The following is a 15,575-nucleotide window of genomic DNA, read 5'->3' on the forward strand; positions in this document are numbered from 1 at the left end:
GAAGAAGAATTGGAAAATTCCCCAAAGGCTGATTTAAAACCAAACCTGAGCTTTGCACATAAAAAGAACTAAACTTCTTCTCAATGAAAGAGTAATCAATAAATTCCTTAAAACAACAATGCAGGAGGTAAACCAACAAAATGCTAAGAAGAATTTCTACAACTGAAGTCCATGTGGTTCGTTTATTTCCTTCCTTAGTTTCAGCCACTGGTTTGAACTCTTCCTGTTCTATCTGTATTAACCTAGCTTTTTCTTCTTTCTCTAGCTCAATCTGTAGTTTAACCTGCAATTCCAGCAACTCTTGCTGTGGCATTTCGTACTCTATACTGTCATACATACGCACTAGCTCTAGGTTGCTCCCTCTCCGAGCTATATCTAATAGGTGTGGGGATAGCCTTTGTGGAGCTTGATTACAAGCTTCCTGCTGTTCTTCAGTGGTGATCTTTGTTAAAAGATCTTCCATCTGGCTCTTTAACCTCTTTATATAATAAGCATTATGTTCAGCTGTGTCCTTGAGCCTGATCCCAGATTTACCTGGGTCCATATTGCTTCTCTGTCTTCCCTCTTAAGTGGCGTTTCTACCGGATCTTTCAGAATCTTAATTCTGAATATTAAATATTTTCAAAACCTGATAATTCCTGATGCGTCCACCACGTTGGGCGCCATTTGTAACGTGCTCTCCTGGCAGTTACAATTACTAGTCTGTCCTAGACCCACCAGAGTACCTTTGACCACTGTCCTTTGCAGTGTGAGCTCTACCCGGCTCGCCTCCTCTGAGGCCTTCTAAGGTCTCTGGCCACAATCTCTTGAATTTATAGCTTAGTAACCGGTAGCGCACTCAAGAACAACCACGTGTAATCTTAAAAGCCTTTATTATACCTACTCACATAATGCCTTAACTGATGCCCTGACTTGTTGGTTCCCTAGTGAACACCTGGTCAGAAGACCCATGTGTTCACTACCAAAACCCTTACCTCTTTCGGCTACCCATCTTGGCTTGGCCACCCAGGCTGGTGAGCCAGGGTGAACAGCAGGAGATTAAAGAGCGCGGTTGCTGCCTGCAGTGGGCTTATATAGGGCCTGTGAGGTCACACACACAGCCAATCAGCGAGAGAGTCACCCATTACGAAACTATCTCAATATGGCCAGGATCCCGCCCAAGGGCAGTCCTAACATCCACAGAAATCATTTCTGGGCCTCAATCCCGATGCACTGTGTCCGCCCATTTAAAGGGCCCTTACACTGTCCAATTTTGGAAAAACACTGAGAGTTTTTAAAAAGAATTAAACAATAGAGATAAGTTAAAGATGGGTCACCTAGTCTTTTAAAAGGTGAGGTGAATCCACAAAGACACACAGACTTTTATATTATTAAGAGAAGAAATTCACTATTTTGACAAAAAACAAAATGAAGAGGTATATATATATATATATATATATATATATATAGGAGGGTAGAAGTTATCAAGTAAAATGGAGTTTTTTTTTAAGATGTGATTTATTTAAGCAATCCCTGTTCCCCATTAGGATGAATGACAGTTATACTATACTTACTATAATTGGTATATACATACATATACATACAAAGATATACTCACACACATTATATATACACACATATATGCATATATGTGGCTACACCATTCTTATAATTAGTAAACAATGATCAGTCACTTGCATTTGCAATAAGATTAAGACCCCATATTTTAGTTGGCATTAAGTTCAAAAAGACCCTTCCAAGCATTTAACAAAAGGTAATGCTGAATGCTTTTAGGTGAAAATAAAAATGATTACCTAACATAACTAGCCAGTCTCTATCTGACCCACCAACCCTATGCAGTTTCTTGGCCATTTACTCAGGTGTGTTCATTTACAAAGAAAAGATTATTTCTGCATATTCATTATAGAGGGGGACTGTTTTTTTTTTTTTTTCTTTTTAAATCAATATGAGAGTGAGCAAAAATCTTTTGGGGGATTAGGATCCAATTGGTTGAATTTCAACATCAACCTGGCAATTTTACTATTAAGTCAGCAGAAGTGAGTGTTCATACAGTGTGCCACTTGCTACCCGAGAACACCAAGCAGAGGGGAAAAACACGCTAGAATAAATTGTGCATTATTTCTGGCATTAGTTAAAGGAACAGAGCATTATAAGGGGAAAAAATACAGTACCATTGATTTTTACAGGTGTTTAATACAGATAAGCTGAAAAAAGGGTTTCCATTTTAAGCCCAGTGATGGCTAAAGATGCATTCAAATATGTTCAAAAGCAATCTAAAGTCTTCTAAAGTGGTGTTTAAACTATTCAAGCAAAACGTAAATAGTTTTTGTCATATTACTGAGGAATGTAGAACAAAAACACAAGACTCACAAAGTCTGAAGAGCTGACTCTGGCACACTGCTGTCCATTGGAAAACCATGGGGATCATTAAAACAGAGGTAATACTGTTTATCCATTACATGATCACAAGTTAGTAGGAAAAACAGTAAAAGGTTGTCCTTGGACAGTAATGAGGTACAATTTTTCTAGCAGTCTCCCCAATTCCAGTCTTGAGTACAGAAATAAAAAGTAAAGAGAAATATATTTTAGTGTTTAATGGAGTGTTATTGTTACATTAATAAGCCAAAAGCCCAACATCAGCTTTTAACCCTCTATTTAATAGAAGGACTAAAGATTCCAATATTCAAGAAGAAACCATTTCAGCTTCCATCCAGCCTTAGCTTTGAATCAGTTCATTCAGGTACTTACCAACACACACACACACACACACACACACACACACACACACACACACACACACACACACCAGAAACAAAAAGGTTATTAAACTCATTGTTTTTTTTTCGGTGGGATTTTTTTTTTCTTAACCTTCATTTTCTGCACAGTTGACTTGTCAAATAGCTGCTCTGATTAGGTCATGAGACAGTTCAAAAAATCCTGACTTTTTTGATCATATAGTCACTTTCCTAAATTAATTAAATTACAACTTCAAGCAAACACAGACCTGACACATATTTAAACACCTAAAGCACTGCAGTCTGCATATTTGTTATAGGTGATTTTTTATTGCAAATAGCCCCCTCCCTGACGTTTGTACAACTCAAATTGGAATTCTCTAACCCCTAAAATAGAATATGGTTTACTTAAAGGTACACTGGTCAGATATTCAGTTCATAAACATGTATTTAGGGAGCTAGGTGATGCAGTGGATACAGTGCTAAATTTAGAATCAGGCAGATCTGAATTCAAATCCTCTCTCAGACACTTCCAAGATATTTGAACCTGGGCAATTCACTTAACCATGATCTACCTCAGTTTCTTCATCTATAAAACAAGGATAATAACTACCTACCTTGCAATGTTGTTGTGAGAATAAAATGAAATAATATTTGTAAAGCACTTTTCAAGCTTTAAAATGCTACATAAATATGAGCAATTAATGTTAAGTGCCTTCAGCAGACCATGTAATTGTATAAAGCAGCCTTATATAGAAGAGAAGTTAAAACATGGTGTTATTTGATGAATGCTAAGAAATATGCTGGGTAGTTAGGTGGTGCAGTGAATACAGCACTAGTCTTTGGAGTCAGAAAATTTAAGTTCAAATTTGACCTCAGACACTCACTAGCTGTATGATCCTGGGCAAATAACTTAACTCTTAACAACTGAACAAGAAAAATGCCATACACAAATCAAACCAAGTTTAGAATAATTCTAAAATATACCTTTAGTTAACAGCTTAAATTGCTGGAAAAAAATACTCAGAACAGGGTGGGTTTCATCTAAAAAAGGCTTATTTGTGCTCAATGATAATGAAGTAGGGTACAGGAGAGAAGGGCATAGCTAGAATATAGTTGCTTGTAAAATCTGTGCTGTCCTCCAGGTATCAGAGTTCAAGGTAGGGAGATAAACACTAAGATTAGTGAGGTGATTGTTTCCAAATTTTCTTTCTCTGGCAGGAATAAAGTCATCATTTTGGCATTAAAGACAGGATCTCTCAGCAATTAAATTTCCAAAATTGTAAATACCTTTTTTTAGGGGACAGTAGAAACATTTACCTAAAAGCCCAGCCTTTACCATAACATGTTGCAATATTTCAGGGAATTATGATTCAATCTATAATATAGTCAAATCTATATAATGATGAACTATGTCAAAATCCAGCCATTCAGTTCAATAAACATTAGGGGACTACTGTGTTCAAAAACTGTCATATGTGGGGTAAGAGGGGTGCTATTCTATTTATCCTAACATTAAGTTAAATTTTGCCACACAGATTACTCACTTAATAAACAAATTCACTCAATATTCTTACTCTTATATGAAGAATGGTATCTTAGTTACATTAACTGAAATTTATTAATTTATTATGAACCTCTGCCATAGCATCTGATTCACAATAAAGAGATTAAGCACACTAATTTGTCATTTATTTTCCATTGCCTGCTTTCCTGCCTGGAGCACCACTAATATCCCAAGAGCTCCTCAACCCAATTATTTTCCATTTCGTGCTGCTCACCTAAAGTAGTGCTAATGTGCCCAAAAGGCTCTGCTCCTTTGGTGACAAAAAATACAATACTTAATAGTGCACATGGCTGTTGTTATTTGCCATAGAGAAGCTCCCCAGGCCCACTGGGCTACCTCAAGTAATGAAGTCAAATTAACAGCCTGAGACCTGTGTTTATGTTGTGGGTGAAGAGAGTTCTATCGATAGAACAAGATGCAAAATTTGAAGAGAGTTGAACTAAATACACAAATGGGGAAGTGTTAAATTCAGTTAAATAACCAATTATTGAAATAATTATTTTTTTCCTTTTCTCCCCTATTCTCCTTGCATTAGTCAGTTACAATATTTTAATTCAGTGATTCATTTTTAGATTAGATGGTAAAACCAGGCTCAATTTATTGTTCCTAAAGTCAGCAGCAACAACACTAGTTTTTTTTTTTTGTTTGTTTTTTAATTTAGTCTCATAAATGGATTTAAAATCACATTATCAATCTTTAGGCAATGTTTTTTGGGAGGTGTGCTTTTTTTTGGGGGGGAGTGGGGAAGATGGGGGCTTTTCCAAAGAAGATCCATGTTGTTTAAAGGGAGAATACTTAAGTAGATCTTCTAATGGAACAACTTTTAGCCATAAACATATCTCAACCTTATTTTTTCCAAATTAAAAAAAAAATCCAAAAATTTTTCAAATATCTGTAGATTATTTTAGAAACACAAAATATATTGTAGTTTTTTCTTTTCTTTCTTTCTTTCTTTTTTTTTTTAAGCCCACAAATTTGCCTAGGAATTGTAAATAATTTAGGAAAAAAAAAACACAATTCTATGACTGTCTAGTTGGAACTCAAATCAAATATGATCAACTTCAAGAAAGAGATGCTGAAAATTAAGTCAATTTTTTGAAGTTACTCTCAATCATCATTTCCTTAAGTCCTGCTGTCAATTTAATTAAGACTAGGAAGTTTAAGGTCCTATTATCAGGAAAATGAATAGCTCCATGAATTTTTCTAGGAACACCAGTTCCACTCTTGCTTGGCACTTCCTGCTATTACCTTTGTGATCTAGGGTGAGTTAAAAATTTATTACTTCTGTTTCCATATTTGCAAATTGGGGAGAACAGCACCTACCTCAGAAGAAAACCATCAGAGCTGGCACCTGGGAAGGGCTTTGAGGAAGGGTATAGACTACATGCACAATCTGGCCAATCTGGAGAATGGGAACCCAGAAAAATATGCCCTGGCTAGGGCTCTGCATTCATCATCCCAAATCCACAGGGAGCTGGCACTTTCTTGTCACCTGAACTAGAAAGGTGGACCACCCGAGTCTCAGAACTCTTCTGGCTTGATTGCACCTGGCAGCCCCCACACACTGCAGTTGCAACACACAGCAGTGCTTTCTCTGCCAACTGAACTCGAGACATTTGTGTACGCTTCAGTGCAGCTGGTGGAAGGAGGCTCAGATTTCCGCTGAACACAATGAAGGTACACTGTCACACGACCATTATGAAAGCACATGCTCACTTGCTAATTTCTCTAACTTAAGTGTGTAGTCTATTTAAAAGTAGTCTCCCATTCTGAATTGCTTTCCTTAGGGCTAAGTTCATTTAGGGGATTGTCAAGCACATATTTACTTGCTCCTTTTTTTCCCCCCCAAGAGCCTAAGGTGGGAGGGGAGGGGAAGGTGGAGAAAGCTCAGGGAAGAAACATACTGAAACTTGCTGACAACTTGTATACCAAAAGGCAGACTTGCAAAATGTAAGGGAACAAAGCTATGAATGAATTCTGCCTTCAAATCCAGTCTTTGCTGAGGTAAAGCCAACTTGGATTTATCTTAATGCAAATGAAATGACTTTCACGCTATCATGTTTAATCTTAGGTCATCAGAACTGACTTGTTGAAAAGAGGGCAGAGGCTGAAAGATCTCACTCAACAGATCAGATTTTCCTGAGTACTGTATAGGATATGATTTTAAAACTTGCCATAGGGGCAGCTAGGTGGCGCAGTGGATAGAGCACCAGCCCTGAATTCAGGAGGACCTGAGTTCAAATGTGATCTCAGACACTTAACACTTCCTAGCTGTGTGACCTGGGCAAGTCACTTAACCTCAGCCTCAAAAAAAAAAAAAAAACAAAACAGGCCTGATGGTCATTTAGCAGAATCAATGTTGCCTTGATCTCTAGATTCCCAGAAGTGTGCTATGAACTAGACAATGAGTAGGGGGAAAAAAAAATTCTGTTTAATACCAAGAAAACAAAATTTTCACACTTCCACAAAAGGACTGACACTTTGTTTCTCTAAAGCATAGGTGTAAATCATACTAAATTATCTTTTCTGAAATTCTAGGTCTTTTTTGCATAATTATACATAACTGCTTTTTTATTATTTGTATATTTCAAAGAAATGGGTCAGAGAAGACTGATACCAATGTCTAAAAGGAGTTTAGGCACTGAAAATAGTCTGTCTAGGACAAAAAAAGGGAAATAGGCAGCAAATCGATAACAAGTAAAGATTTGTTAATAAGGACAGCAGAATACCATTGGGAAGGACTAATTTAATCAGCTGAGAGCTTTCTAACACTCCTCCTTAACATACTTATATAAATGTTTTACTTAAAACTTTTCCTTGCTCTTTTCATATTCAAAGCTTCCTTTTTCTAACCCATTTTAAACTGCTGCATTCATCTATCTGCTCAGAAAATCAGAACCTGACTTGGATGAAACAGAAAATAGAGCCAATTGTTATCAGTTATTATTTTATGAAAAGGTTTGTGAGTAAATGTGGAACTTCCATTCCTAGCCTCCAACTTTCCACCACTATACCAGCACCCCAATCCTCCCAAAATGAAATTGTCTAAAGAAACCATTGTTTTGAAAAAGAGTTCACATCTAAGTTTAAAGGTGAGGGCTGTGGAAAAGCTATGAAGCTGACTGACCCTTCTTAAGATTGAAAAATGCAGCTCTGGATGCAAATGAATTGCTAAACTCAATCCTATGTCTTAAAATATATTTTAACAAAATAGCTAATAGATGGTAAAAGTATATACATATATACATATATATATATATATATATATGTGTGTGTGTGTGTGTGTGTGTGTGTGTGTATGATGTAATGGTGTTTTGAAAAAATGAATTAAGAACACATTGTTATCCACTCCAAGAAAATAATAGAAGCAGAAGGATTAAGTGCAAGTATATTTTTCAGAATTGTAAAATGAGTTTATAGGTCTTCTAATAACAACTTTTACTGAAACCTTACATAAATAGGCTTAGATGATACAAATATTATGTGGGCTATATGGAAACTACAAGGTCCCTAATCATGTTTAGGGATTACTTGACAGAACAGAGACATTTCATTCCTATTGGGCCTAGGGATTACAGCAAAGAAACATCTAATATTCCATTTTTTAATTTCATGCATTTTTTATTTACCTTTAATGATGCTGTATATATTCATCATCCTGAAATATTAAAACAGTATGAAAAAAGTAATAAATTGGTGGAAAATTTAAGGAATGGGAATGCAACAGCACGCAAATCATACACTATCAAGTGCTTGATACACATTTAAAATTACTGCCTAGTACGGCAAAGCCAAATTCCTGGCAGATTTCTGAAGCGCAAAGTCACAATAAGAAGATCAGCAGAACAGAGTGAAATAATAGAATATTCATCCCTCTAATCCATATGCAATTCTTTAGGGCTTTTTTTTTTTTTTAACAATGCATATGAGGTCTGACTGTATTCAGGATTTAAATAAGTTGTCTCCTCTATTTTGTAAAAAAAAAAAAAAAATTGTATATACAGTTATCATTTCTGCACTGCTGCACCAACGATGACAAGGTTAGCACATTTCCTCACACCTCAAATGAAACAATAGCATTTTAAAACAACAAAAGTGTTAAAAGAAATACATTTATTCATACCACTAAAACCTCCTGAAACAGCATTTTGGGGAGGAGGAGGAAGATGAAGGGATTTGAAGTCATTCATGAAAGAATTGTAATTCTTTTTTTTTGTTCATTTAATTCTCAATTAACAAGTGGATACTTTAATATGATTTTGTATTTAAATAGTGGTAATAAGAGCTAGAGATTGGCATTTAATCTTTGAAGATATATGCCTTCCTTTCCAGACAGATGTGATTGTCTATTGGGCATTATTAAGTACTGTATTAAGGGAGTCAGACTTGCAGAAGAATAAATCAACATCAGAAAAAGTGAACTTGGTGCCAGTAATAATGATATGGATACATGTCTGCCTGGCTGCCTGATGAACACATGAGCTGTGGGATGCTGCTTTTATTGTTCTAGATCTGGTTTGCCCAGGTTTGATGGAGATATAGAATCCGAAGAAGAGCAAAGAGGACTTTGTATAATCAGATTTTGCAAGAATAACCTGCTTGACAATTCAGTAAAAATGATTTCTTCCCCCTCCCTCTTCCATCATCAGAATTCATTGGTTTTTAATTGAAATGCTGGTCAAAGGACTTGCCAGATGTGGAAGTAGACACATCCTTTCCCATCATGAATTACAAGGATAGAAGTTCTCACTTTTGTAAAAAAGTGTGAGAAAACAAATGTGTTGTAATACTTCCAAATATTCCTTAATATGAATACATATATGAGCTTGCCAAATCATAGCAATCCCAAGAGAAATGGTAGCAGCACTAATTGTAGAGTCAGAAACAAATATCCATTGTTACCTAAGAGGCAGGAGACAAGTAGCGATGAAGGGTGGAAAGGGACTAGTTGTCCAGGAAAGCTAGAAAAACTCAGAAGAGGAATTTTTAAAAGGTTTGCTGGTTACTAGTTTCTTTGTCAAATTTTAATAAGGTTACATATATGTATCAACATATGTAAATTAGCATTAATATCAAACTACATATTAATAAAATATTGAAATGAAAAACAAAACTAGCATTAGAAACACGAGTTCCAACCTGATTCTTAGACCCTAATTAAGAGTTATAGTTGTCTCTGCCATATGCCATTTTATTTATTTATTCACAGCTAGATATTTATCTCCAAACTATATAATACATTCCATTTCAAGATAAGCAGAATTCATTTGACTAAAGCCCCAGTTTCCCTATTGTTTTTCTCATTTTAGTATCTGCATTTTTTTCTTTTCTTTTTTTTTTCTTTTTTTTTGTGAAGCAATTGGGGTTAAGTGACTTGCCCAGAGTCACAAGCTAATTAAGATCAGATTTGAACTCGGGTCCTCCTGATTTCAGGGCTGGTGCTCTAACCACTTCACCAACTAGCTGCCCCATTGAACCAAATAGCTTCCCCTATCAGCATATTTAAAAAAATTAATTTTATTCATTTTTCTTTTTTATATCATCTTACTTTTCAAATATAGTCTTCATTTTCCCCTATTGAGAACCATTTCTTATTAATGAATTAAAAAAAGAGGTAAAGAAAAGCAATTCTACAAAAACAATCAATACCTTAACTGAGACAAACAGTATATTCTATTGTTTCTCACCAAAAGTCTCTTACTTTTCTAATGAACAGAGGGAAGTACATTGTCTTTACTTTTCTTCAGAGCCAAGTTTTATAGAAAGCATTGGTTTGCATTTTGTTATTGTTCTTTTCTTTTAAATTACATTGTAATAGACATTGCATACTTCATTTTCCTGGTTCTACTTCTTTCACTTTACATCTAGTTAAAGTTTTCCATACTTCCTTTAAGCCTAATTTTCTGAGAGAGTATGAGCATATTTCTTAGTTCCCTCTAGCAAATATGATAAAACTTGAGAGGAGGCTAAAACTATGAACTGATGATAGGGAGCAATAGCCTGTTAAAGTGAAAGCCTGATAAGGCAAGAGTATATTAAAATAAAGTACCACATTATATCTGAAATCTTTTAACATCTACTTAGGTTTCTGTTAGATCAAATAATATTCAGATCAATTTTAGGACACACTATTCTATGACATTATTTTAGGAAAATAAGTTTTTATTCTTAATTAAGGAGTTCTTTTAATTCTGGGAAAGCCTACAAGTAAAATTTAAGAGAGATTTCAAGATTCATGGGTGAACCAATTTTATGTAATCAAAATTGTGTGTTTTATTTCCTGTGTTCTTTTTTATTCCTTGTTTTGTTGAGAATTCTTCTCTTCATAATTATGAAGGGATTTCCTGTCATTGCTCTTCCAATATATTTATAACATAACCTTTAGATCTAGATTTCTTTTCCTTAATTACTGGCAATTCTGTAACACATTAATATTTTGAAAGTGCTTTATACATGTTATCACATGAGATTCTTATTATGATTTTATGAGATAGGATCGACAAGTGAGGAAACTGAGACAGAGAAATTATGATTTGTCCAATGGTCATGCAATTAGGAGCAATGAAAATCTGCCTTCCAACTCAAAATACAGCTTTCTTTCTAGTATAATACATTATCCCTAATAAAATTTTCAGTGAAAGATTGTTAATATTTCCAAAATATAAATATTATAGTGGAAACCTAATATAACAGGAGTTTGGATTATATAGATTCAGATAGTTAGATCGCATGTTAAGTACTGTGTCTAATACCCCACTTTTGGAGGGATATTAACAAGCCAGAGTACATCCTGAGAAGAAGGGTGAACAAAAGTACATACAGATTGGAAATGATACCATATAATCAAAGGCTCATAAATTTAAATCTGAAAGTGACCAGCTGAAGGAATTGAAGACATGTTTATTTTATATTAGAAAAGTCTTAGGGAGAGCTACACTAGTATAGTATTTGAATTGTTATCACCAGATGGGAATCAGCATGGTTTAGTAGAGAGAAAGTAGGTCTTAGATACAAGAAAACCTGGAATCAAAATACTCCTCTGAAAGACCACATGACTCTGGGCAAGTCACTTAATTTTTTAAGGTCTTAATTAGCTTCGTAAATATCTAAAACTGCAGAACAATTGCTAATTTGACAAGATTTTCCTCACCAGGTATAGCTTCCTACATCAAAGAAATCACAGGTTTGGACCAAAAAAGAAAAGGAAGGAAAGGAAGGAAAAGAAAAGGAGGAAAGGAAAAAGAAGGGAAAGGAAAGAAAAGGAATGAAAAAAAAAAAGAAAGGAAGAGAAAGGAAGAAAAAGAAAGGGAAAGAAAAAGGAAGAGAGGAAAGGAGAGAAGAGAATCATGTAAATGAAAGATTATATCTGACTTACTTGACCCCTGAAGGCAGATGTAGGAGGAATAGGTGAAAGTCCCATACTGGCAAATTCCAACTTTCTATAAGTAAAATTGTTCTACCAATTGGAAATATCCAAAATATGTCTTGTGTGACTACACATGTATAAGGGGAAGGAGAGAATTTGGAACTCATTTTTTTAAAGAATATTTTTTAAAATGTTAAAAATAAGTTTTTCATGTAATGGAGGGTCGGGGAGAATTTTTTTTTTTTTTTAAGGAAATGTTCAGAAATGGATTGAGTTAGTACAGAGGCAGGGAGTCCTGCCTCTCAATTGTGAGTATTTTCTCAGGGATTATGAGTGACCTCTGAATCCCTTCCAACTCAGAGATCAGATGATGCTTTATAAAAGATGCCCAAATGATGAAATATGTGTTCTCTTCCTGACATAGAGGTAGTAGATTCAATGTGCAGAATTTGATATGTTTTCAGACACAGCCAATGTGGAAATTTATTTTGTTATATATATATATATATATATATATATATATATATATATATATATATATATATATATATATATATATATATATATATATATATTTGTTTTAAGAGTTCACTCCCCACAACTACCATCAGTGAGTTAGGAGGAGGTGGGAAACAGAGGGGAGTGAGCAACAGAAAAAGAATAGAAAGAAGTACAAGTCGTTACAGCATATCCAAAAGAATATACAGAACGGAACAGGACAGAACAGAAGGAAAACACAGAAAAGTAGGAAATCTTTGAAACTTATTTGTTGAATTTATTTTCTATTTCAAAGGAAAATTAAAGATTGTTTAACAGAGATTCAGAGTTTCATGTAGAATGATTTTTTCCTGCATTATTTTTTATATAGAAATGCACATTTTATTTGGCACTTAATAAGTTCATAATAAGAAAAAATAAAAGGTACCCAGACAGATAGATGAACATTAAGATCTGTTATAGCTTTAAATCTCTTTTCTTATACGATCAATCTGTAGTATATATACTGCTTAAATCCAGGAATTATTTTAGCTTTGTCTTTGTACCTCCAGCTTCAGGCAGTATATGGTACAGTTGGACTCAAAATTCGAAAGACAAAGACTAAAGTCCCACCTTTAACCAATATTGCTTGTATGACTGTGAGCAAGTCACTCAAGTCTTCAGTATCCAAGGCCACTTTCTGAGGAAGCTTCTTTTCCTTAAGCTTCCTATACCAATGAAATCACATCTAGACCAAAAGGAAAAAAAAATCCTCTGACTCTAGTATAACACTTTTAATCAATGTGTGTTAATTTGAATTAAGCTGAATATTGCAGAATTTCTATTATCATGTATTCTCTTGTCTCAGGTAGAGATAGAGTCCCAAGAATAATCTTCATCTTGAAAATAAACTCTACATTCCTGTATTCTCTTCCACTTAGCATTTACCATGTAGAAGAATTACTTACATTTGGGGTCAGAATCATATAAAGTCCTTAGTTTTTCAAAATGATATTATTTTCACAGTGAATTTCAATATCTGTGTATGTGTAGCTAAAAAAGCCTAGCATTATAATAATCCCCTGCCTCAATTCTCTCAAATTCAGCCTACATTCGGACTACATAGCACATTTCCATTTAACAAATTTCTAAGTTTTACTATTGCCAACAGGATCAAATATAAACTTGCCTACATTGCCCTATCCTACTGGCTCCTTCCAACCTTTCCAAGCTTTTTAGACTTGATTCCCCACTTCACACACTTCAATCCAGATACAACAGCTTACTAGCTATTCCTACCCCAGACCATTCCTGTATTTATGTCTAGCTGTACTCCATGTTCCCTTATTTCTGTCTCTTACTTTCTTCAACTCCTTTAAGAATCAGCTCAAATTCCATTTTATACAGGATGACTCTCTGCACTAGCCTTCTTCTTGAGGTTACCTTTCTTCTGTGGGGAGACATCACCAGGATATTGATTTATGTCTATCCACTGGACTCAAATGACTATGGGGGTGGAAGACTAGAGCTGATGATTTTAAACAGCCTAGTTTCTCTTAAATCTAATTCACTTGCAAATCAAAATATCTCCCTCCAGATGTTATTGTTCCTCGTAAAAAACAATGGATGGATACCGCCACCATATCTCTGTGTATATCTTCTATGAACATTATTATTTACATGTAGGTTTTCCCTTTAGAATGTGAGGTCCTTGAGGATAGTAATAGGGTTTTTGCCTTTCTTTTCAACCTCATGGTTTAGTATATAATGCTAAAATGCTAATACAAAAAATCTTTTGAGAAGTATATATAGACTCCAAGCAAGGTAGATATAAGCTCTATTTCATAAAATCAGCATAATAATAGTGCTGTACTTGGGGTTGAGGGAAGGAGAGAAAGAATGGCTATCTAAACATGCACCTAATGGATTTGTAGTTAAGAATAAGGACTTTGGGAGCAACCAATTATTAACCAAAATAACCAAAAACTGTCTCAGACGTAAATGGGCTGCTGCAACAGCACTACAAAATACATCAACTGGAAAATGAGCTTTGGGGTCATGGTTCTTTTTAGCAAAAAGATCACAAATCAGTAACTTTAAAAAAATCAACATGAATTGAAAGTAGACAATACTTTCTTTCCTTTCCCTTCTTACTGCCCACTCTTCAAAACCCATCACCTTGTATACACCTGTTGTTTCATAAAGCATTTTAGGCAGGTGTGTTGAAGGCTTATTTTCAATTCATGGAGGAAATTTTCTTTCTTAGGTAAAACCAGCTGCATCTGGGTAGCATGGGAGATCAGTACATTTCTCCTTTTGTTTATATAAATGGGCCAGTGGCTTTTGAGCCACTTCAGAGCACTCAACCAAAGCAAACAAAGCACTTGAACTTTAAATATTCAACAAGAGCAGCATTTGACAAGGAGGACTTTGCTTAGCAAATCTCAAAATCATTTGGAACCTTAATGTAAGTCTTCCAGATTCTCATGTTAAAAAAAAAAAAAGAAGAAGAAGAAGAACCACACAATTTAGATTCTTAAGTGTCTTACCTGATAGGAGACAAAGTTCTCTAACATTATTATTGCCACTGATTCTATGTGTGCATGTGTCAAGTGGAAGGAATCCAACTATTTATACATTGGGGGAAAGTTGTTCCTTATGGCTTGAAATGGACTCATGCTTTCTGAAAGACCTTTTCATCCCAATCCACCCTTACTCCAAAAAACTAAATTTATTATAATGGCAAGAGTCAGGCAATCATAGGAAAATTAGATTCTTCTAATCCTCCCTAAGTCCCACTAACTAGCACTGGGTAAGGTAACTTAACAATCTTAAACCTCATTTTCCTTATCTGAAAAATGAGAGTTTTGGATTAGATCATATATTTTAGTTCTAGAGGTATATAATTCTAAAAGAGGTAACTTAGCATACTGGACAGAGATCTTCATACCTGGAAGGATAGCATCTACATGTTTTTATAAGTGATAAAGATCTTTCTAAGGGTAATAGTGGAATTAAGGTCACTCTTCGAAGTTTTACTTGGTATCTCATTAAAATTTAATCCTTTACTGACACATTGTTGGTGAAACTATGAACCGATGCAACCATTCTGGAGAGCAATCTGGAATCATGCTCAAAAAGCTATCAAACTGTGCATACCCTTTGATTCAGCAGTGTTTCTACTGGACTTGTATCTCAAAGAGATCCTAAAGAAGGGGAAAGGGACCCACATGTGCAAAAAAGTTTGTGGCAGCCCTTTTTGTAATGGCAGGAAACTGGAAACTGAATGGATACCCATCAATTGGAGAATAAATTATGAACAAATTATGGTATACAAATGTTATGGAATATTGTTCTGTAAGAAATGACCAGCAGGATGATTTCAGAAAGGTCTGGAGAGACTCACAGGAACTGATGCTAAGTGAAATGA

General features: G+C 34.9%; 1 protein-coding gene across 14 annotated transcripts in view; it reads right to left on the reverse strand.

Annotated features, from left to right (window-relative positions):
- Positions 1–15,575, reverse strand: part of ESRRG (estrogen related receptor gamma) — a 657,723-nt gene that overhangs the window by 318,577 nt on the left and 323,571 nt on the right. The window lies entirely within an intron of this gene.

Source organism: Sminthopsis crassicaudata, chromosome 4 (genome assembly GCF_048593235.1).
Source record: "Sminthopsis crassicaudata isolate SCR6 chromosome 4, ASM4859323v1, whole genome shotgun sequence".
Taxonomy (NCBI): Eukaryota; Metazoa; Chordata; class Mammalia; order Dasyuromorphia; family Dasyuridae; genus Sminthopsis; species Sminthopsis crassicaudata.